Consider the following 24,571-nt stretch of genomic DNA (forward strand, 5'->3'; position numbering starts at 1 on the left):
TGGATGGATGTGCTTCTCTCCTCCTTGTCTTCATTCTCTTCTTTCATTTTCTTCTTCTTTCTCCACTGTGGTTTATCAGTAGGCTGAGGAAGAGACTCTCAGTCATTCATAAACTACAGACATGGGCAAACACATTCACAATCTCAAAGAAATGTTATCATACTCACAATCGCACAATGTACTACAGATTGTACAACATACTTATACACTCAGTCACACCGTAATAAGACTTCTTCCCTCCCTCTCTCCCTACTTCCCTCCCTCTCTCCCTACATCCCTCCTTCTCTCCCTACTTCCCTCCCTCTCGCCCTACTTCCCTCCCTCTCGCCCTCCCTCTCTCCCTACTTCCCTCCCTCTCTCCCTACTTCCCTCCCTCTCTCCCTACTTCCCTCCCTCTCTCCCTCCCTCTCTCCCTACTTCCCTCCCTCTCTCCCTCCCTCCCTCTCTCCCTACATCCCTCCCTCTCTCCCTACATCTCTCCCTACATCCCTCCCTCTCTCCCTAAATCCCTCCCTCTCTACCTACTTCCCTCCCTCTCTACCTACTTCCCTCCCTCTCGCCCTCCCTCTCTCTCTACTTCCCTCCCTCTCTCCCTACTTCCCTCCCTCTCTCCCTCCTTCCCTCCCTCTCTCCCTCCCTCCCTCTCTCCTTACATCCCTCCCTTTCTCCCAACATCCCTCCCTCTCGCCCTCCCTCTCTCCCTAAATCAAATCAAATCAAATTTTATTTGTCACATACACACGGTTAGCAGATGTTAATGCGAGTGTAGCGAAATGCTTGTGCTTCTAGTTCCGACAATGCAGTAATAACGAGCAAGTAATCTAACTAACAATTCCAAAAAAACTACTGTCTTATACACAGTGTAAGGGGATAAAGAATATGTACATAAGGATATATGAATGAGTGATGGTACAGAGCAGCATAGGCAAGATACAGTAGATGATATCGAGTACAGTATATACATATGAGATAAGTATGTAAACCAAGTGGCATAGTTAAAGTGGCTAGTGATACATGTATTACATAAGGATGCAGTCGATGATATAGAGTACAGTATCAACGTATGCATATGAGATGAACAATGTAGGGTAAGTAACATTATATAAGGTAGCATTGTTTAAAGTGGCTAGTGATATATTTACATAATTTCCCATCAATTCCCATGATTAAAGTGGCTGGAGTAGAGTCAGTGTCATTGACAGTGTGTTGGCAGTAGCCACTCAATATTAGTGGTGGCTGTTTAACAGTCTGATGGCCTTGAGATAGAAGCTGTTTTTCAGTCTCTCGGTCCCAGCTTTGATGCACCTGTACTGACCTCGCCTTCTGGATGACAGCGGGGTGAACAGGCAGTGGCTCGGGTGGTTGATGTCCTTGATGATCTTTATGGCCTTCCTGTAGCATCGGGTGGTGTAGGTGTCCTGGAGGGCAGGTAGTTTGCCCCCGGTGATGCGTTGTGCAGACCTCACTACCCTCTGGAGAGCCTTACGGTTGAGGGCGGTGCAGTTGCCATACCAGGCGGTGATACAGCCCGCCAGGATGCTCTCGATTGTGCATCTGTAGAAGTTTGTGAGTGCTTTTGGTGACAAGCCGAATTTCTTCAGCCTCCTGAGGTTGAAGAGGCGCTGCTGCGCCTTCCTCACGATGCTGTCTGTGTGAGTGGACCAATTCAGTTTGTCTGTGATGTGTATGCCGAGGAACTTAAAACTTGCTACCCTCTCCACTACTGTTCCATCGATGTGGATGGGGGGTGTTCCCTCTGCTGTTTCCTGAAGTCCACAATCATCTCCTTAGTTTTGTTGACGTTGAGTGTGAGGTTATTTTCCTGACACCACACTCCGAGGGCCCTCACCTCCTCCCTGTAGGCCGTCTCGTCGTTGTTGGTAATCAAGCCTACCACTGTTGTGTCGTCCGCAAACTTGATGATTGAGTTGGAGGCGTGCATGGCCACGCAGTCGTGGGTGAACAGGGAGTACAGGAGAGGGCTCAGAACGCACCCTTGTGGGGCCCCAGTGTTGAGGATCAGCGGGGAGGAGATGTTGTTGCCTACCCTCACCACCTGGGGGCGGCCCGTCAGGAAGTCCAGTACCCAGTTGCACAGGGCGGGGTCGAGACCCAGGGTCTCGAGCTTGATGACGAGCTTGGAGGGTACTATGGTGTTGAATGCCGAGCTGTAGTCGATGAACAGCATTCTCACATAGGTATTCCTCTTGTCCAGATGGGTTAGGGCAGTGTGCAGTGTGGTTGAGATTGCATCGTCTGTGGACCTATTTGGGCGGTAAGCAAATTGGAGTGGGTCAAGGGTGTCAGGTAGGGTGGAGGTGATATGGTCCTTGACTAGTCTCTCAAAGCACTTCATGATGACGGATGTGAGTGCTACGGGGCGGTAGTCGTTTAGCTCAGTTACCTTAGCTTTCTTGGGAACAGGAACAATGGTGGCCCTCTTGAAGCATGTGGGAACAGCAGACTGGTATAGGGATTGATTGAATATGTCCGTAAACACACCGGCCAGCTGGTCTGCGCATGCTCTGAGGGCGCGGCTGGGGATGCCGTCTGGGCCTGCAGCCTTGCGAGGGTTAACACGTTTAAATGTCTTACTCACTTCGGCTGCAGTGAAGGAGAGACCGCATGTTTCCGTTGCAGGCCGTGTCAGTGGCACTGTATTGTCCTCAAAGCGGGCAAAAAGTTATTTAGTCTGCCTGGGAGCAAGACATCCTGGTCCGTGACTGGGCTGGGTTTCTTCCTGTAGTCCGTGATTGACTGTAGACCCTGCCACATGCCTCTTGTGTCTGAGCCGTTGAATTGAGATTCTACTTTGTCTCTGTACTGGCGCTTAGCTTGTTTGATAGCCTTGCGGAGGAATAGCTGCACTGTTTGTATTCAGTCATGTTACCAGACACCTTGCCCTGATTAAAAGCAGTGGTTCGTGCCTTCAGTTTCACACGAATGCTGCCATCAATCCACGGTTTCTGGTTAGGGAATGTTTTAATCGTTGCTATGGGAACGACATCTTCAACGCACGTTCTAATGAACTCGCACACCGTATCAGCGTATTCGTCAATGTTGTTGTCTGACGCAATACGAAACATCTCCCAGTCCACGTGATGGAAGCAGTCTTGGAGTGTGGAGTCAGCTTGGTCGGACCAGCGTTGGACAGACCTCAGCGTGGGAGCTTCTTGTTTTAGTTTCTGTCTGTAGGCAGGGATCAACAAAATGGAGTCGTGGTCAGCTTTTCCGAAAGGGGGCGGGGCAGGGCCTTATATGCGTCGCGGAAGTTAGAGTAACAATGATCCAGGGTCTTTCCACCCCTGGTTGCGCAATCGATATGCTGATAAAATTTAGGGAGTCTTGTTTTCAGATTAGCCTTGTTAAAATCCCCAGCTACAATGAATGCAGCCTCCGGATAAATCGTTTCCAGTTTGCAGAGAGTTAAATAAAGTTCGTTCAGAGCCATCGATGTGTCTGCTTGGGGGGGGATATATACGGCTGTGATTATAATCGAAGAGAATTCTCTTGGTAGATAATGCGGTCTACATTTGATTGTGAGGAATTCCAAATCAGGTGAACAGAAGGATTTGAGTTCCTGTATGTTTCTTTCATCACACCATGTCACGTTGGCCATAAGGCATACGCCCCCGCCCCTCTTCTTACCAGAAAGATGTTTGTTTCTGGCGGCGCGATGCGTGGAGAAACCCGCTGGCTGCACCGCTTCGGATTGCGTCTCTCCAGTTAGCCATGTTTCCGTGAAGCAGAGAACGTTACAGTCTCTGATGTCCCTCTGGAATGCTACCCTTGCTCGGATTTCATCAACCTTGTTGTCAAGAGACTGGACATTGGCAAGAAGAATGCTAGGGAGTGGTGCACGATGTGCCCGTCTCCGGAGTCTGACCAGAAGACCGCTTCGTTTCCCTCTTTTTCTGAGTCGTTTTTTTTTTGGTCGCTGCATGTGATCCACTCGGTTACACTGGTTGTAAGGCAGAACACAGGATCCGCATCGCGAAAAACATATTCTTGGTCGTACTGATGGTGAGTTGACGCTGATCTTATATTCAGTAGTTCTTCTCGGCTGTATGTAATGAAACCTAAGATGACCTGGGGTACTAGTGTAAGAAATAACACGTAAAAAAAACAAAAAACTGTATAGTTTCCTAGGAACACGAAGCGAGGCGGCCATCTCTGTCGGCGGCCATCCCTCCCTCTCTCCCTACTTCCCTCCCTCTCGCCCTCCCTCTCTCCCTACATCCCTCCCTCTCGCCCTCCCTACTCCCCTCCCTCTCGCCCTCCCTCTCTCCCTACATCCCTCCCTCTCGCCCTCCCTCTGTCCCTACTTCCTTACCTCCCACAGGATGATAAGCACAGGTGCCACTACTACACTCCCACAGAAAATCAAAAGCTCTCTGGCCACACAGACTGCGACTAATGGCTATACCTCCCTCAACACACACACACCCTAGAAGACCTGTGGCCATACACAACACTACACACATCGGGATCAGCCTGGTGGCTACAACACCTGGGGAGGCAGTGGAGGAAACAGTGAGAGGAAGACAACAACTAGGCTACTAGGAGAGACAATGTCAATGAATACATCGTAATAGCTTTGTCTGCCTAAGCCTGAAATAACTTTGTAAATAGCTTTGTCTACTCTATCTTCCACAATGGTACCTCTACCAATTGGTCATTATGCTTGAGTTTTGTGTGAGCAAAAAGTGTTTACTGGCTTACACACCTAAAATAAAAAGCACTAAGCTAGCCACCTCTATTTTGATACATGCACGCACAAACAAGCAGAAACACACACACACCAGGACAACCCATGGCTACTGGGGGCATAATACCCATAAAACCTAGCAGTCAAACAGGGAAATGGTTATAATCTTCAAAGTAGACATCATGCAAGACTACAAATCCCTGCAAGCTCCTGCAGGTCATCTCTTGCTGAAACCTTTGCCTAGCAGGTATTATGTCAATGTAAAACTTGCACAAGACAGTTCACATAATTGTCAATTTGAAGAAATGTAGACAATTTATGAATTACTACATTTAGCTAAGATTAGATAGTTAATCCAGAGATTCTTACCTTTGCCTCAATTCGGCAGGCTCATCCAGATCACCACGGCATTTGTAGTTCTTTATGATAGCCACATTAGCAACAAATCCGCAATTCCTTTTTGGTGGGTAAATACATGTTAATATATTGATAAAAGACACATTGTCCTAGAGAGATTTACATGGTTATCAAAATGTCACTCCAGGGCAAGCCTACACGAAACACAGCCCTCATTTTAAGTGTTTCCAAAATCCCCTATTGGAAAAATGAATGGTGGAAAAATTATTGGAACCATTTCCCTGTTAACTGCAAGGTTTTATATGGGTATTATCACTCATACTGTGGTACTCTATTAGCCAATGGGGTAAAATACATAGGGGCTAGCTGGCTGAGTGACCCGATAGCTTGCCATTAGCATCTGAGGCCATCAGCTCCTGTGTCATTGAATTGGAGTTGAGCAGTAAAAAGTGATGGGGGATTTGGCCTTGATTTAGCAGGGATCTGGAGTTGGAACATCATGTGTGGCTGTGGCTGGTCAGCTATGCCAAGCTTCATACCTACTGTATACTAGACCTACACTCTTAGAAATAAAGGAACTGAGTAGAACCAAAAAGTGTTCTATGATTAGTTCATATATGGCACCCCTTAAGGTTTTATATAGAACCAAAATTCGTTCGTTTGAACCATATATGGAACCCAAGGGTTCTATGCTGCACAAATATATGAATGCAACAAACAACAATTTCAATGATTTTACTGAGTTAATTTAATCAAATGTACTTATAAAGCACTCTTACATTAGCAGATGTCACAAAGTGCTTATACAGAAACCCAGTCTAAAACACCAAACAGCAAGTAATACAGATGTAGAAGAGTCAAAAAGAGAGTCAAAAACAGCAGATCTGGGACAAGATAACATGTCTGGTGAACAGGTCAGGGTTCCATAGCCGCAGCAGAACAGTTGAAACTGGAGCAGCAGCACGACCAGGTGGACTGGAGACAGCTAGGAGTCGTCAGGCCAGGTAGTCCTGAGACATGGTCCTAGGGCTCAGGTCCTCTGGGAGGGAGAGAGGGAGAGAGAGAGAATTAGAGGGAGCATACTTAAATTCCCACAAGACACCAGATAAGACAGGAGAATTACACCAGTTATAACAGATATAGCCTCCCGGCACCTAGACTATTGCAACATAGAAATGGGAGGCTGAGACGGGGGGATGGGGGGTCTTGGGACACTGTTGGCCCGTCCGATGATACCCCCAGACAGGGTCAACCATATAACCCCACCCACTTTGCCAAAGCACGGCCTCCACACCAATAGAGAGAAATCAACAGACCATTAACTTACTACCCTTAGACAAGACTGAGTATAGCCCACGAAGATCTCCTCCACCGCACAAGCCCGAGGGGCTGCAAAACCGGACAGGAAGATCACATCAGTGACTCAACTCACTCAAGTGATGTACCCCTCCTAGGGATGGTATGGAAGCCAGTGACTCAGCCCCCGTAAATAGGGTCAGAAGCAGAGAATCCCAGTGGAGAGAGGGGAGCCGGCCAGGCAGAGACAGTTTATATAAGGAAATCAGTCAATTGAAATACATTCATTAGGCCCTAATCTATGGATTCACATGACTGGGCAAGGATGCAGCAATGGGGGGACTGGGAGTGTCACGACTTCCGCCGAAGTCGGTCCCTCTCGTTGTTCGGGAAGTGTTCGGCGGTCGACGTCACCGACCTTCTAGTCATCACTGATCCATTTTTCATTTTCCATTTGTTTTGTCTTGTATTCCTTCACACCTGGTTTCAATCCCATCCATTACACGTTGTGTATTTAACCCTCTTTTTCCCCTCATGTCCTTGTCGGAGATTGTTTGATTGTATGTTTGTGTATTATGGTGCGCGACGAGTTTTGTACCCACTTTTTTGTTTTGTGAAGCACTGATTAAAACTTCTTAGGGCTGAAATCCCGTTAACGGGATCGATATGACAACAGCCAGTGAAAGTGCAGGGCGGCAAATTCAAAACTACAGAAATCCCATAATTAAAATTCCTCAAACATCATTTAAAAGATTTTTTCTTAAAGATTTTTTCAAACACCATTTTAAAGATACACTTCTCGTTAATCCCGCCACAGTGTTCGATTTCAAATTACCTTTACGGCGAAAGCACCACAAACGATTATGTTAGGTCAGAGCCAAGTCACAGAAAAACACAGCCATTTTTCCAGCCAAAGAGAGGAGTCACAAAAATCAGAAATAGAGATAAAATTTATCACTAACCTTTGATGATCTTCATCAGATGACACTCATAGGACTTCATGTTACACAATACATATATGTTTTGTTCAATAAAGTTCATATTTATATCCAAAAATCTCAGTTTACATTGGCGCGTTATGTTCAGTAGTTCCAAAAACATCCAGTGATTTTGCAGAGAGCCACATCAATTAACAGAAATACTCATAATAAACATTGATAAAAGTTACAACTATTATACATGGAACTTTAGATAAACTTCTCCGTAATGCAACCGCTGTGTCAGATTTATAAAACTTTACGGAAAAAGCACACCATGCTATAATCTGAGTACGGCACTCAGAGCCCAAACCAGCCATACAGATACCCGCCATAATGTGTAGTCAACATCAGTCAGAAATAGCATTATAAATATTCACTTACCTTTGATGATCTTCATCAGAATGCACTCCCAGGAATCCCAGTTCCACAATGAATGTTTGATTTGTTCGAAAATGTCCATCATTTATGTCCAAATAGCTACTTTTGTTAGCGCGTTTTGTAAACTCAAATCAAATCAAATCAAATTTATTTATATAGCCCTTCGTACATCAGCTGATATCTCAAAGTGCTGTACAGAAACCCAGCCTAAAACCCCAAACAGCAAGCAATGCAGGTGTAGAAGCACGGTGGCTAGGAAAAACTCCCTAGAAAGGCCAAAACCTAGGAAGAAACCTAGAGAGGAACCAGGCTATGTGGGGTGGCCAGTCCTCTTCTGGCTGTGCCGGGTGGAGATTATAACAGAACATGGCCAAGATGTTCAAATGTTCATAAATGACCAGCATGGTCGAATAATAATAAGGCAGAACAGTTGAAACTGGAGCAGCAGCACAGTCAGGTGGAAGTTGAAACTAGAGCAGCAGCATGGCCAGGTGGACTGGGGACAGCAAGGAGTCATCATGTCAGGTAGTCCTGGGGCATGGTCCTAGGGCTCAGGTCAGTTGAAACTGGAACAGCAGCATGGCCAGGTGGACTGGGGACAGCAAGGAGTCATCATGTCAGGAAGTCCTGGAGCTCAGGTCCTAGGGCTCAGGTCCTCCGAGAGAGAGAAAGAAAGAGAGAAGGAGAGAATTAGAGAACGCACACTTAGATTCACACAGGACACCGAATAGGACAGGAGAAGTACTCCAGATATAACAAACTGACCCCAGCCCCCGACACATAAACTACTGCAGCATAAATACTGGAGGCTGAGACAGGAGGGGTCAGGAGACACTGTGGCCCCATCCGAGGTCACCCCAGACAGGGCCAAACAGGAAGGATATAACCCCACCCACTTTGCCAAAGCACAGCCCCCACACCACTAGAGGGATATCTTCAACCACCAACTTACCATCCTGAGACAAGGCTGAGTATAGCCCACAAAGATCTCCGCCACGGCACAACCCAAGGGGGGCGCCAACCCAGACAGGATGACCACAACAGTGAATCAACCCACTCAGGTGACGCACCCCCTCCAGGGACGGCATGAGAGAGCCCCAGTAAGCCAGTGACCCAGCCCCTGTAATAGGGTTAGAGGCAGAGAATCCCAGTGGAAAGAGGGGAACCGGCCAGGCAGAGACAGCAAGGGCGGTTCGTTGCTCCAGAGCCTTTCCGTTCACCTTCCCACTCCTGGGCCAGACTACACTCAATCATATAACCCACTGAAGAGATGAGTCTTCAGTAAAGACTTAAAGGTTGAGACCGAGTTTGCGTCTCTGACATGGGTAGGCAGACCGTTCCATAAAAATGGAGCTCTATAGGAGAAAGCCCTGCCTCCAGCTGTTTGCTTAGAAATTCTAGGGACAATTAGGAGGCCTGCGTCTTGTGACCGTAGCGTACGTGTAGGTATGTACGGCAGGACCAAATCAGAGAGATAGGTAGGAGCAAGCCCATGTAATGCTTTGTAGGTTAGCAGTAAAACCTTGAAATCAGCCCTTGCTTTGACAGGAAGCCAGTGTAGAGAGGCTAGCACTGGAGTAATATGATCAAATTTTTTGGTTCTAGTCAGGATTCTAGCAGCCGTATTTAGCACGAACTGAAGTTTATTTAGTGCTTTATCCGGGTAGCCGGAAAATAGAGCATTGCAGTAGTCTAACCTAGAAGTGACAAAAGCATGGATTAATTTTTCTGCATCATTTTTGGACAGAAAGTTTCTGATTTTTGCAATGTTACGTAGATGGAAAAAAGATGTCCTTGAAATGGTCTTGATATGTTCTTCAAAAGAGAGATCAGGGTCCAGAGTAACGCCGAGGTCCTTCACAGTTTTATTTGAGACGACTGTACAACCATTAAGATTAATTGTCAGATTCAACAGAAGATCTCTTTGTTTCTTGGGACCTAGAACAAGCATCTCTGTTTTGTCCGAGTTTAATAGTAGAAAGTTTGCAGCCATCCACTTCCTTATGTCTGAAACACATGCTTCTAGCGAGGGCAATTTTGGGGCTTCACCATGTTACATTGAAATGTACAGCTGTGTGTCATCCGCATAGCAGTGAAAGTTTACATTATGTTTTCGAATAACATCCCCAAGAGGTAAAATATATAGTGAGAACAATAGTGGTCCTAAAACGGAACCTTGAGGAACACCGAAATTTACAGTTGATTTGTCAGAGGACAAACCATTCACAGAGACAAACTGATATCTTTCCGACAGATAAGATCTAAACCAGGCCAGAACATGTCCGTGTAGACCAATTTGGGTTTCCAATCTCTCCAAAAGAATGTGGTGATCGATGGTATCAAAAGCGGCACTAAGGTCTAGGAGCACGAGGACAGATGAAGAGCCTCGGTCCGATACAGAGCCTCGGTCTCATACAGACTTCCGGCGCCGACAGAGATGGCCGCCTCGCTTCGCGTTCCTAGGAAACTATGCAGTTTTTTGTTTTTTTACGTGTTATTTCTTACACTAGTACCCCAGGTCATCTTAGGTTTCTTTACATACACCCGAGAAGAACTACTGAATATAAGATCAGCGTCAACTCACCATCAGTACGACCAAGAATATGTTTTTCGCGATGCGGATCCTGAGTTCTGCCTTACAACCAGTGTAACCGAGTGGATCACATGCAGCGACCAAAAAAAAAAAACGACTCAGAAAAAGAGGGAAACGAAGCGGTCTTCTGGTCAGACTCCGGAGACGGGCACATCGTGCACCACTCCCCAGCATTCTTCTTGCCAATGTCCAGTCTCTTGACAACAAGGTTGATGAAATCCGAGCAAGGGTAGCATTCCAGAGGGACATCAGAGACTGTAACGTTCTCTGCTTCACGGAAACATGGCTAACTGGAGAGACGCAATCCGAAGCGGTGCAGCCAGCGGGTTTCTCCACGCATCGCGCGGACAGAAACAAACATCTCTCTGGTAAGAAGACGGGCGGGGGCGTATGCCTTATGGCCAACGTGACATGGTGTGATGAAGGAAACATACAGGAACTCAAATCCTTCTGTTCACCTGATTTAGAATTCCTCACAATCAAATGTAGACCGCATTATCTACCAAGAGAATTCTCTTCGATTATAATCACAGCCGTATATATCCCCCCAAGCAGACACATCGATGGCTCTGAACGAACTTTATTTAACTCTCTGCAAACTGGAAACGATTTATCCGGAGGCTGCATTCATTGTAGCTGGGGATTTTAACAAGGCTAATCTGAAAACAAGACTCCCTAAATTTTATCAGCATATTGATTGCGCAACCAGGGGTGGAAAGACCCTGGATCATTGTTACTCTAACTTCCGCGACGCATATAAGGCCCTGCCCCGCCCCCTTTCGGAAAAGCTGACCACGACTCCATTTTGTTGATCCCTGCCTACAGACAGAAACTAAAACAAGAAGCTCCCACGCTGAGGTCTGTCCAACGCTGGTCCGACCAAGCTGACTCCACACTCCAAGACTGCTTCCATCACGTGGACTGGGAGATGTTTCGTATTGCGTCAGACAACAACATTGACGAATACGCTGATACGGTGTGCGAGTTCATTAGAACGTGCGTTGAAGATGTCGTTCCCATAGCAACGATTAAAACATTCCCTAACCAGAAACCGTGGATTGATGGCAGCATTCGTGTGAAACTGAAGGCACGAACCACTGCTTTTAATCAGGGCAAGGTGTCTGGTAACATGACTGAATACAAACAGTGCAGCTATTCCCTCCGCAAGGCTATCAAACAAGCTAAGCGCCAGTACAGAGACAAAGTAGAATCTCAATTCAACGGCTCAGACACAAGAGGTATGTGGCAGGGTCTACAGTCAATCACGGACTACAGGAAGAAACCCAGCCCAGTCACGGACCAGGATGTCTTGCTCCCAGGCAGACTAAATAACTTTTTGCCCGCTTTGAGGACAATACAGTGCCACTGACACGGCCTGCAACGGAATCATGCGGTCTCTCCTTCACTGCAGCCGAAGTGAGTAAGACATTTAAACGTGTTAACCCTCGCAAGGCTGCAGGCCCAGACGGCATCCCCAGCCGCGCCCTCAGAGCATGCGCAGACCAGCTGGCCGGTGTGTTTACGGACATATTCAACCAATCCCTATACCAGTCTGCTGTTCCCACATGCTTCAAGAGGGCCACCATTGTTCCTGTTCCCAAGAAAGCTAAGGTAACTGAGCTAAACGACTACCGCCCCGTAGCACTCACATCCGTCATCATGAAGTGCTTTGAGAGACTAGTCAAGGACCATATCACCTCCACCCTACCTGACACCCTTGACCCACTCCAATTTGCTTACCGCCCAAATAGGTCCACAGACGATGCAATCTCAACCACACTGCACACTGCCCTAACCCATCTGGACAAGAGGAATACCTATGTGAGAATGCTGTTCATCGACTACAGCTCGGCATTCAACACCATAGTACCCTCCAAGCTCGTCATCAAGCTCGAGACCCTGGGTCTCGACCCCGCCCTGTGCAACTGGGTACTGGACTTCCTGACGGGCCGCCCCCAGGTGGTGAGGGTAGGCAACAACATCTCCTCCCCGCTGATCCTCAACACTGGGGCCCCACAAGGGTGCGTTCTGAGCCCCCTCCTGTACTCCCTGTTCACCCACGACTGCGTGGCCATGCACGCCTCCAACTCAATCATCAAGTTTGCGGACGACACAACAGTGGTAGGCTTGATTACCAACAACGACGAGACGGCCTACAGGGAGGAGGTGAGGGCCCTCGGAGTGTGGTGTCAGGAAAATAACCTCACACTCAACGTCAACAAAACTAAGGAGATGATTGTGGACTTCAGGAAACAGCAGAGGGAACACCCCCATCCACATCGATGGAACAGTAGTGGAGAGGGTAGCAAGTTTTAAGTTCCTCGGCATACACATCACAGACAAACTGAATTGGTCCACTCACACAGACAGCATCGTGAGGAAGGCGCAGCAGCGCCTCTTCAACCTCAGGAGGCTGAAGAAATTCGGCTTGTCACCAAAAGCACTCACAAACTTCTACAGATGCACAATCGAGAGCATCCTGGCGGGCTGTATCACCGCCTGGTATGGCAACTGCACCGCCCTCAACCGTAAGGCTCTCCAGAGGGTAGTGAGGTCTGCACAACGCATCACCGGGGGCAAACTACCTGCCCTCCAGGACACCTACACCACCCGATGCTACAGGAAGGCCATAAAGATCATCAAGGACATCAACCACCCGAGCCACTGCCTGTTCACCCCGCTGTCATCCAGAAGGCGAGGTCAGTACAGGTGCATCAAAGCTGGGACCGAGAGACTGAAAAACAGCTTCTATCTCAAGGCCATCAGACTGTTAAACAGCCACCACTAACATTGAGTGGCTACTGCCAACACACTGTCAATGTCACTGACTCTACTCCAGCCACTTTAATCATGGGAATTGATGGGAAATGATGTAAATATATCACTAGCCACTTTAAACAATGCTACCTTATATAATGTTACTTACCCTACATTGTTCATCTCATATGCATACGTTGATACTGTACTCTATATCATCGACTGCATCCTTATGTAATACATGTATCACTAGCCACTTTAACTATGCCACTTGGTTTACATACTTATCTCATATGTTTATACTGTACTCGATATCATCTACTGTATCTTGCCTATGCTGCTCTGTACCATCACTCATTCATATATCCTTATGTACATATTCTTTATCCCCTTACACGGTGTATAAGACAGTAGTTTTTTTTGGAATTGTTAGTTAGATTACTTGCTCGTTATTACTGCATTGTCGGAACTAGAAGCACAAGCATTTCGCTACACTTGCATTAACATCTGCTAACCATGTGTATGTGACAAATAAAATTTGATTTGATTTGATTTGATTTGATTTGATGCCATTAAAATGTCATTTACCACCTTCACAAGTGCCGTCTCAGTGCTATGATGGGGTCTAAAACCAGACTGAAGCATTTCGTATACATTGTTTGTCTTCAGGAAGGCAGTGAGTTGCTGAGCAACAGCCTTCTCTAAAATTTTTGAGAGGAATGGAAGATTCGATATAGGCCGATAGTTTTTTATATTTTCTGGGTCAAGGTTTGGCTTTTTCAAGAGAGGCTTTATTACTGCCACTTTTAGTGAGTTTGGTACACATCCAGTGGATAGAGAGCCGTTTATTATGTTCAACATAGGAGGGCCAAGCACAGGAAGCAGCTCTTTCAGTAGTTTAGTTGGAATAGGGTCCAGTATGCAGCTTGAAGGTTTAGAGGCCATGATTATTTTCATCATTGTGTCAAGAGATATAGTACTAAAACACTTGAGCGTCTCTCTTGATCCTAGGTCCTGGCAGAGTTGTGCAGACTCAGGACAACTGAGGTTTGGAGGAATACGCAGGTTTAAAGAGGAGTCCGTAATTTGCTTTCTAATAATCATAATCTTTTCCTCAAAGAAGTTCATGAATTTATCACTGCTAAAGTGAAAGTCATCCTCTCTTGGGGAATGCTGCTTTTTAGTTAGCTTTGCGACAATATCAAAAAGGAATTTCGGATTGTTCTTATTTTCCTCAATTAAGTTAGAAAAATAGGATGATCGAGCAGCAGTAAGGGCTCTTCGGTACTGCACGGTACTGTCTTTCCAAGCTAGTCGGAAGACTTCCAGTTTGGTGTGGCGCCATTTCCGTTCCAATTTTCTGGAAGCTTGCTTCAGAGCTCGGGTATTTTCTGTGTACCAGGGAGCTAGTTTCTTATGAGAATTTTTTTTAGTTTTTAGGGGTGCAACTGCATCTAGGGTATTGCGCAAGGTTAAATTGAGATCCTCAGTTAGGTGGTTAACTGATTTTTGTCCTCTGGCGTCCTTGGGTAGGCAGAGGGAGTCTGGAAGGGCATCAAGGAATCTTTGTGTAAACAAATCCAAACTCACGAAGCGCGTTCACTAGGAGCAGACAAAATGTCAAAACGTTCCGTTACAGTCTGTAGAAACATGTCAAACGATGTATGGTATCAATCTTTAGGATGTTTTTAACATAAATCTTCAATAATGTTCCAACCGGAGAATTCCATTGTCTTCAGAAAAGCAATGGAACGGGAGCTAACTCACATGAACGAGCGTCACGAGCCTGTGGCACTCTGCCAGACCACTAACTCAAAGAGCCCTTAATGGCACCTCCTTTACAGAAGAAGCCTCAAACAAGTTTCTAAAGATGGTTGACATCTAGTGGAAGCCTTAGGACGTGCAACATGACCAATATCCCACTGTATCGTCAATAGGGGCTGAGTTGAACATTGACCAACCTCAGATTTCCCACTTCCTGGTTGGATTTTTTCTCAGGTTTTCGCCTGCCATATGAGTTCTGTTATACTCACAGACATCATTCAAACAGTTTTAGAAACTTCAGAGTGTTTTCTATACATACCTAAGAATGCTATGCATATATTAGCAACTCGGATTGAGGAGCAGGCAGTTTACTCTGGGCACCTCGTTCATCCAAGCTACTCAATACTGCCCCTAGCCATAAGAAGTTAAACAACTCTGTTTATACCTAGTTCGATTCTCCTGTGCCTGACTTCTCTGCCACCAACACGCACACGTTACAGGGAGGTCATAGACCCACCACTGGGGAGCCAGTCCCAGCCATTTAGAAAGAGTTTTTCTCCACATAAGGGCTTTATTACAGACTAAAATACCCCTCAGCACTGCCTCAGACGATCCTGTAGGTGAGGAGGCCGGATGTGGAAGTCCTGGGCTGGCGTGGTTACACATGGTCTGCAGTTGTGAGGCCGGTTACTGTAAAGTACTGCCAAACAACGTTGGAGGCGGATATTAACATTAAATTATCTGTGAACAGGACATAACTGCAGTCAGCATGCCATTTTTTTTCACCTTTATTTAACCAGGTAGGCTAGTTGAGAACAAGTTCTCATTTGCAACTGCGACCTGGCTAAGATAAAGCATAGCAGTGTGAACAGACAACACAGAGTTACACATGGAGTAAACAATTAACAAGTCAATAACACAGTAGAAAAAAAATATTTAAAAAAGAGAGTCTATATACATTGTGTGCAAAAGGCATGAGGAGGTAGGCGAATAATTACAATTTTTCAGATTAACACTGGAGTGATAAATGATCAGATGGTCATGTACAGGTAGAGATACTGGTGTGCAAAAGAGCAGAAAAGTAAATATATATAAACAGTATGGGGATGAGGAAGGTAAATTGGGTGGGCTATTTACCGATAGACTATGTACAGCTGCAGCGATCAGTTAGCTGCTCAGATGGCAGATGTTTGAAGTTGGTGAGGGAGATAAAAGTCTCCAACTTCAGCGATTTTTGCAATTCGTTCCAGTCACAGGCAGCAGAGAACTGGAACGAAAGGCGGCCAAATGAGGTGTTGGCTTTAGGGATGATCAGTGAGATACACCTGCTGGAGCGTGTGCTACGTGTGGGTGTTGCCATCGTGACCAGTGAACTGAGATAAGGCGGAGCTTTACCTAGCATGGACTTGTAGATGACCTGGAGCCAGTGGGTCTGGCGACGAATATGTAGCGAGGGCCAGCCGACTAGAGCATACAGGTCGCAGTGGTGGGTGGTATAAGGTGCTTTAGTAACCAAACGGATGGCACTGTGATAAACTGCATCCAGTTTGCTGAGTAGAGTATTGGAAGCTATTTTGTAGATGACATCGCCGAAGTCGAGGATCGGTAGGATAGTCAGTTTTACAAGGGTAAGTTTGGCGGCGTGAGTGAAGGAGGCTTTGTTTTGGAATAGAAAGCCGGCTCTAGATTTGATTTTAGATTGGAGATGTTTGATATGAGTCTGGAAGGAGAATTTACAGTCTAGCCAGACACCTAGGTACTTATAGATGTCCGCATATTCTAGGTCGGAACCATCCAGGGTGGTGATGCTAGTCGGGCGTGCGGGTGCAGGCAGCGAACGGTTGAAAAGCAGGCATTTGGTTTTACTAGCGTTTAAGAGCAGTTGGAGGCCACGGAAGGAGTGTTGTATGGCGTTGAAGCTCGTTTGGATGTTAGATAGCACAGTGTCCAAGGAAGGGCCAGAAGTATACAGAATGGTGTCATCTGCGTAGAGGTGGATCAGGGAATCGCCCACAGCAAGAGCAACATCATTGAAATATACAGAGAAAAGAGTCGGCCTGAGAATTGAACCCTGTGCCACCCCCATAGAGACTGCCAGAGGACCGGACAACGTGCCCTCCGATTTGACACACTGAACTCTTTCTGCAAAGTAGTTGGTGAACCATGCAAGGCAGTCATTAGAAAAACCGAGGCTACTGAGTCTGCCGATAAGAATATGGTGATTGACAGAGTCGAAAGCCTTGGCCAGGTCGATGAAGACGGCTGCACAGTACTGTCTTTTATCAATGGCGGTTATGATATCGTTTAGTACGTTGAGCGTGACTGGGGTGCACCCGTGACCGGCTCAGAAACCAGATTGCATAGCAGAGAAGGTACGGTGGGATTCGAGATGGTCAGTGACCTGTTTGTTGACTTGGCTTTCGAAGACCTTAGATAGGCAGGGCAGGATGGATATAGGTCTGTAACAGTTTGGGTCCAGGGTGTCTCCCCCTTTGAAGAGGGGGATGACTGCGGCAGCTTTCCAGACCTTGGGGATCTCAGACGATATGAAAGAGAGGTTGAACAGGCTAGTAATAGGGGTTGCGACAATGGCGGCGGATAGTTTCAGAAATAGAGGGTCCAGATTGTCAAGCCCAGCTGATTTGTACGGGTCCAGGTTTTGCAGCTCCTTCAGAACATCTGCTATCTGGATTTGGGTGAAGGAGAACCTGTAGAGGCTTGGGCGAGTAGCTGCGGGGGGGCGGAGCTGTTGGCCGAGGTTGGAGTAGCCAGGAGGAAGGCATGGCCAGCCGTTGAGAAATGCTTGTTGAAGTTTTCGATTATCATGGATTTATGGGTGGTGACCGTGTTACCTAGCCTAGTGCAGTGGGCAGCTGGGAGGAGGTTCTCTTGTTCTCCATGGACTTTACAGTGTCCCAGAACGTTTTGGAGTTAGAGCTACAGGATGCAAAGTTCTGCCTGAAGAAGCTGGCCTTGGCTCTCCTGACTGACTGCGTGTATTGGTTCCTGACTTCCCTGAACAGTTGCATATCGCGGGGACTATTCGATGCTATTGCAGTCCACCACAGGATGTTTTTGTGCTGGTCGAGGGCAGTCAGGTCTGGAGTGAACCAAGGGCTATATCTGTTCTTAGTTCTGCATTTTTTGAACAGAGCATGCTTATCTAAAATGGTGAGGAAGTTACTTGTAAAGAATGACCAGGCATCCTCAACTGACGGTATGAGGTCAATATCCTTCCAGGATACCCGGGCCTGGTCGATTAGAATGGCCTGCTCGCAGAAGTGTTTTAGGGAGCGTTTGACAGTGATGAGGGGTGGTCGTTTGACTGCAGATCCGTAGCGGATACAAGCAATGAGGCAGTGATCGCTGAGATCCTGATTGAAGACAGCGGAGGTGTATTTGGAGGGCCAGTTGGTCAGGATGACGTCTATGAGGGTGCCCTTGTTTACAGATTTAGGGTTGTACCTGGTGGGTTCCTTGATGATTTGTGTGAGATTGAGGGCATCTAGCTTAGATTGTAGGACTGCCGGGGTGTTAAGCATATCCCAGTTTAGGTCACCTAACAGAACAAACTCTGAAGCTAGATGGGGGGCGATCAATTCACAAATGGTGTCCAGGGCACAGCTGGGAGCTGATGGGTGTTGGTAACAGGCGGCAACAGTGAGAGACTTATTTCTGGAGAGAGTAATTTTTAAAATTAGTAAACATTAACATGGTTTATGAACTGATACAAAACGACGCTGGAGAAAAAGTTTGAACTGTTTGGGTATGGACCTGGAAAGTATGACATTACTTTGCAGGCTATCTCTGCAGTAGACTGCAACTCCTCCCCCTTTGGCAGTTCTATCTTGATGGAAAATGTTATAGTTGGGTCTGGAAATCTCAGAATTTTTGGTGGCCTTCCTAAGCCAGGATTCAGACACGGCAAGGACATCAGGGTTAGCAGAGTGTGCTAAAGCAGTGTGTAAAACAAACTTAGGGAGGAGGCTTCTGATGTTGACATGCATGAAACCAAGGCTTTTTCGATCACAGAAGTCAACGAATGAGGGTGCCTGGGGACAAGCAGGGCCTGGGTTTACCTCCACATCACTGGGGCGGCAGTGTAGCCTAGTGGTTAGAGCATTGGACTAGTAACCGAAAGGTTGTAAGTTCAAATCCCCGAGCTGACAAGGTACATGCCCTTGAACAGGCAGTTAACCCACTGTTCCTAGGCCGTCATTGAAAATAAGAATTTGTTCTTAACTGACTTGCTTGGGTAAAATAAAGGTAAAATAAATAAAATAAATAAAAATCACCCGCGGAACAGAGGAGGAGTAGTATGAGGGTGTGGCTAAAGGCTATCAAAACTGGTCGCCTAGAAGAGAATAAAAAGAAGAAAGAATAAAAGGAGCAGATTTCCGGGCATGGTAGAATATATTCAGGGCATAATGCGCAGACAGGGGTATGGTGGGGTGCGGGTACAGCGGAGGTAAGCCCAGGCACTGGGTGATGATAAGAGAGGTTGTATCTCTTGACATGCTGGTTGTAATGGGTGAGGTCACTGCATATATGGGAGGTGGGACAAAGGAGGTATCAGAGGTATGAAGAGTGGAACTAGGGGCTCCATTGTAAACTAAAACAATGATAACTAACTACCTGAACAACAGTATACAAGGCATATTGACATTTGAGAGAGACATACAGCGAGGCATACAGTAATTGCATGTGTTGATTGGGAGAGCTAGCTAAAACAGCAGGTGAGACAACAACAGCTAATCAGCTAGCACAACAACAGCAGGTAAAATGGCGTTGACTAGGCAGAGAGGATCGGATTAACTACACACAGAAAGTTAGCCTTTGCGGGACGTCACGATGGGGGTTAAGTCTGTTTATGCCGCTTCATGAGGTGACATCGATAGACCGGTCGTGGGTCCGGATATTGTAGCCTAGCTTTACCTATGCTTCGGTGGTAGCACAGGAGCTCTGGCCGGGCTAGCTTCAAGCTAAGTGGATGGAAACGCTAGCCAGGAGTAGTCATCCGGGGTTGAGGTTAGCTAGTTGTGAAGATTCAGATGAAAATGTTCCGTTTACGGTGGGAATCCGGGGATTAAAATAATAGGTCCGTTATGCTCTGGTTAGAGTCGCATTGTTCGAACTGGCGAGAGCTTTCCGAGCTAAAAAAAACTTGAGATATCTGTGGCATTGTGTTGTGTGACAAAACTGGACATTTTAGAGTGGCCTTTTATTGTCCCCAGCACAAGGTGCACCTGTGTAATGATCATGGAGTTTAATCAGCTATGCCTCACTGTTAGGTGGGTGGATTATCTTAACAAAATGCTCACTAGCAGGGTCGTAAACAAATTTGTGTTTACATTTTAGAGAAATAAGCTTTTGTGTGTCTGGAACATTTCGGTGATCTTTTAGTTCAGCTCACAAAACATGGGACCAACACTTTATATGTTGCGTTTATATTTTTGTTCAGGATACAGTATATAGAAACATGTTTGGTTCAGTGAAGAAGAACCCAAGCCTATTTGAAATCGGACACTTTGGTGGGATAAACAACAAGATTACCTTTAAAATTGTATAAAATACATGTATGTTTGAGGAATTTTAATTATGAGATTTCTGTTGTTTGTATTTGGCGCTCTGCACTTTCACTGGCTGTTGTCATATCGATCCCGGTAACGGGATTGCAGCCCTAAGAAGTTGTTAACAGTACTGACCTGTAAATGGTGTGGGGTGGCTTCTACTAAGCTATATGGTAAGTTTTTGAAAGGTCATGCCAAGGATCATTTCACGATTTGATTTTGAATTTTAAGACTCCTTGAAGCATAAAAATATATATATCAAAGAATTATTTTAAGAAAATATATTTTTTACCTTACTGCTATTAGCCCATTCAAACTCATTGAGTAACAGATTCATTACATGGAATATGTATTTAAGCTAATAGTTTTGGCATTAAACAGTCTCGATATACAGAATACTTCCATTCATTTTTTCAACTGGTACCAGGGGACCTTCATACAAGTCTTCGGAGGCCTGTGGGTATCCTAGATGTTCGGGAGAGTCTCATCTTTGCACAGAGGAGTGCATACATATTAGTTTGTAGCCAAACGGTTCGGACGCTACAGACAGAAAGAAGTTGGCAGATCAGCTGTACCAATTTCAGACGAGTCTCCTGACACACGTGGAGGTCGTAGAGAAAAATGGAGAACACCAACTTGTTTGTTAGAGTCCCATCTTTCCATAGAGGGGTCAAAACCATTTGGACGCTACAGCTGAGGAAGTGCGGCACAGGTGGATTGAGACACACCCAATGCAAAAAAAAAAGATATCTCTAGCTTAAATTGACATGTGTGACTGTATAGTACACATGTGTACACGCTTGTGTGTAGCATGCATAGTTTGTGTGTATGCATACATTTGCCTGTAATGTGTGTGTGTGTGTGTGTATACAGTATGGGTGTGTCTGCAACATACGTGTGTGCATATGTGTGTGTGCGTGTGTGTACTGTATATAACATCTACTCTCTTCTCTTCCTCCCTCCTTTCCCCTTTCTCTTCTTCCTCACCAAGCCAGTCCAGTCTCTTTCAGCATCTTGAAGTACACTGTCTCCCCAGCTTCCAGACAAGCAAAGAGGTGACAACAAACATGGCCGCTATAGGGGTAATTTGCAAAGGAAACGATAACCCACCGCTTTGGTCCACTGACATTTCCCTGTGACCCACACTACGAGAAGGTGTCATAAGCATGACAATGACTGACCAAAGGGAAAGTGTCATCTGTTGTTCTCTCCATTCTTCTCTATTGACAGACAGCCCCCTCTCCCTTTATCTTCCTTGCACCAATCTTTTTATTCTCCTCTAATGATAGACAGTTATCAAAATGTTTCTACCACATCTGCGCTGTCTGGTAGAAAACACTGTCCTATAAAACCTAGTCCCCAGCCCCACTGGGGAAAGCACTCCATTCTGATGGCTGAGATCGAATGACAACATCTAGCTTGAAATTAACTGTTAAGTCATTGGCCATTTCACATATTTCTTCTCGACAGCTCGCTGTTTCTCTCCTCTCTGTCTTTCTCTCTCTCTCTTTTTACTCATTGTCACTATCCTCTCTAGTATAACCATCTGAAACCCATGGTAACAGTAACCCAGGAGAGATAAACAGTAGCAAGAGTACACAATTAGAGACAGACATTGACAACAGTAAACCATGAGAGACAAACAGTTGCAACAGTAACCCAGGAGAGACAAACAGTGGCAACAGTAACCCAGGAGAGACAAAAAAATGGCAACAGTAACCCAGCAGAGACAAATAGTGGCAACAGTAACCCAGCAGAGACAAATAGTGGCAACAGTAACCCAGCAGAGACAAACATAGGCTACAGTAACTCAGAAGCAGTGGTGGAAAAAGTACCCAATTTTCATAGTTGAGTACAAGTATAGATACCTTAATAGAAAGTTACTCAACAAAAGTCAGACAGTAAAATACTACTTGAGTAAAAGTCGAAAAGTATTTGGTTTTAAATATGTGACTTGTTTCGGGAAACTAGGCGTATGTCGCTTGTCACTACTTCACAGGAGCGCCATTTGAACGTAAACTTTCTTTCTTTATCAAAATGCGTTTTTTTTGCAGAAATGCATTCTGGAACATGTGAACATTCATGTGCTTTAATAACAAACTTGTATGCCATCTGCAAATACAAATAAAATGGTGAAATTACGAGCCTAGTTGGTTTAGCCACTGAAAAAGCCAGCAACCTTCCCGCTAGCCATGATTGGCTGAGATAATGAGTGGGCTGGACATGCCGAGATATGAGTTCGGATTGGTCTGCCATGTATCACCTTCAATCTATAACATGATCAGTTTGTGTAGGTAATCCTTTCTTACGTGGCTTTTTTGAAAGATATCACATAGTAGAACTGCTTAAGTTTTGCTCTCCACTTTCTGGAGGACCAAGTTTTGAAATCAGTGGAATTAGGGTATAATAGCTAAGGTGATGGAGAAAATTCTGCCGTTTGATTGCAGATATGCAGACGGAGTCAAAAAGAGGACACACAGAAGGCTGTTGTGTAAAACACCTGTCTCCGGGTAACATCTTCAAACTAAGGGAAACCATGGCATCCGTGACAGAGAGGGATGTATACAGGTAAGAGAGTCTAGCTAGCTTCATTTTCAGATATTACACATTTCTAAGTTGGTCAGAAAGTCATTTTTATTTAACGTTAAAGTGTACTGTTAGCTAGCTAGCTAACGTTAGCTGGCTGCCTAGCTAGCTAACATTACGTGTATGATCTGTGTAGTAATATTATTTGTATCTCAGAGCAATTTGCATTGCTTGTTATAGCCTAATGTTAGCTAGCTAACATTGAACCTGGTTGGTTAGCTACCTGCAGATTCATGCAAGGCAGTAACGTTATGAGTTGGGATTATGGTCAATTGTTTAGCTAGTTAGCTACATGTCTAAACAAAAGACTCCACAATGCAAGCAACTATTTCAATAGAATGTTTATGATGTCACTGCGACGACTGTCGATAGATGTCGCTGATAAATTAGCTCTGGCTATCTACTCCGATTTCAGAGTAGATAGCCAAAGTACACTTTAGGAATGTAGTGAAGTGAAAGTAAAAGTTGTCAAAAATATAAATCGTAAAGTACAAATACTCAACGACTTAAGTACTACTTTAAAGTGTTTTAACTTAAGCTCCACCACTGCCCAGGAGAGACAAACAATGGCAACAGTAACCCTAGTCCACTAATTGCACTGAAAAAAAGGGCTATAGTAAAAGGGAGCCAATTGGTAGGCCATTTGTGCACTGTAGTGTTCATACACACGCACATGCAGGGGTGCATGCACACACAAACACACACACACACACACACATTTTAGGACTTTTATTAGCACTAGCCACTGGGCATAAGGCCAAACTGCAGTTTGTTTTGGGGAGTATAATAGATGAAAATCTCAACTGAATACAGAGGAGGGGAACAGAAAGAGGGAATGAAAGAACAAATTAACAAATTAATGAATGAATGATGAACGAATGGTGGAGGGCTGGAGAAGAATATCAAGCTCTGCTGTGGCCTTGAAGAAGACAGTTGGATAATGCCCGTAAAATACCCATGCAAGTACATTATGATAATATAAGATGGTATACAGTAAGAGTATAAGATGTTGTTTAAAAACTTATTACGGCTGAAATCCCGTTAACGGGATCGATTTGACAACAGCCAGTGAAAGTGCAGGGCGCCAAATTCAAACAACAGAAATCTCATAAATAAAATTCCTCAAACATACAAGTATTATACACCATTTTAAAGATAAACCGGTTGTTAATCCCGCCACAGTGTCCGATTTCAAAAAGGCTTTACAGCGAAAGCACACCATATGATTATGTTAGGTCAGCACCTAGTCACAGAAAAACATACAGCCAATTTTCCAGCCAAAGAGAGGAGTCACAAAAAGCAGAAATAGAGATAAAATGAATCATTAACCTTTGATGATCTTCATCAGATGACACTCATAGGACTTCATGGTACACAATACAGGACTTCATGGTACACAATACATGTATGTTTTGTTCGATAAAGTTCATATTTATATCCAAAAATCGCAGTTTACATTGGCGCATTATGTTCAGTAATGTTTTGCTTCCAAAACATCCGGTGATTTTGCAGAGAGCCACATCAATTTACAGAAATAATACAAGTATTATGCACAGAATTAAAGATATACTTCTACTTAATG

This window comes from Oncorhynchus tshawytscha, linkage group LG07 (genome assembly GCF_018296145.1).
Source record: "Oncorhynchus tshawytscha isolate Ot180627B linkage group LG07, Otsh_v2.0, whole genome shotgun sequence".
NCBI classification, from domain to species: Eukaryota; Metazoa; Chordata; class Actinopteri; order Salmoniformes; family Salmonidae; genus Oncorhynchus; species Oncorhynchus tshawytscha.